The sequence below is a fragment of the Octodon degus genome, unplaced genomic scaffold (assembly GCF_000260255.1).
Source record: "Octodon degus isolate 3935 unplaced genomic scaffold, OctDeg1.0 scaffold00297, whole genome shotgun sequence".
NCBI lineage: Eukaryota > Metazoa > Chordata > Mammalia > Rodentia > Octodontidae > Octodon > Octodon degus.
In genome coordinates, this window is record NW_004524873.1 from 479429 (window position 1) to 480051 (window position 623).

At 42.2% G+C, this 623-nt stretch overlaps 1 protein-coding gene across 2 annotated transcripts in view; it reads right to left on the bottom strand.

Annotated features, from left to right (window-relative positions):
• Nucleotides 1-623, bottom strand: part of Hsdl2 (hydroxysteroid dehydrogenase like 2) — an 82173-nt gene that overhangs the window by 864 nt on the left and 80686 nt on the right. The window lies entirely within an intron of this gene.

Here is a 623-nt window from a genome sequence, read left to right on the forward strand (position 1 = left end):
ACCAGGGGGCAGGGCCGGCTGGCATGTGGTGCTGGGGGATTAAATCGTGGTCCCTGTGCTTTGCTTAGCTTAGCTTGTTCTAAGTAGGTGCTTTAGACCACGAGCCATCTCACCAGCCCTATAAAATATTTTTAAATGACCACTCAAAGTATATAATATAGGGGGCTGGGGAGATAGTTCAGTAGAATAAGCACTTGCCTGGCAAGCACAAGATCCTGAGTTCAATCCCCAGTACTAAAAAAAAAAAGTACATAATATAGACATAAAAAATGTGTTAGCATTATTTTGAAAATGTAAGTATAGAAATAGAACTGTAGGGCCAGGGAGATAGCTCAGCACCATAAGTGCCTGCCTGGCAAGTGCAAGGTCCTGAGTTCAATCCCTGGTACAAAAAAAAAAGGGGGGGGGGAATAGAACTATAGTACTAAAATATATAATAACCATTAGATCCATGGAAAGAGGGCTCTGCAATTCTTTTTCCAGTATCTGTTCAGAGTCTGCACACAGTTAAATTCATGGCAAAACTGAGGCTAAAGAGGTTTCTTGTTGCCCAGGATCCAATTGCATATATATAGCAGTACTTCTGTTCAGAACCGGGAGTGCCTGGCTTTCACTTTCTGTCT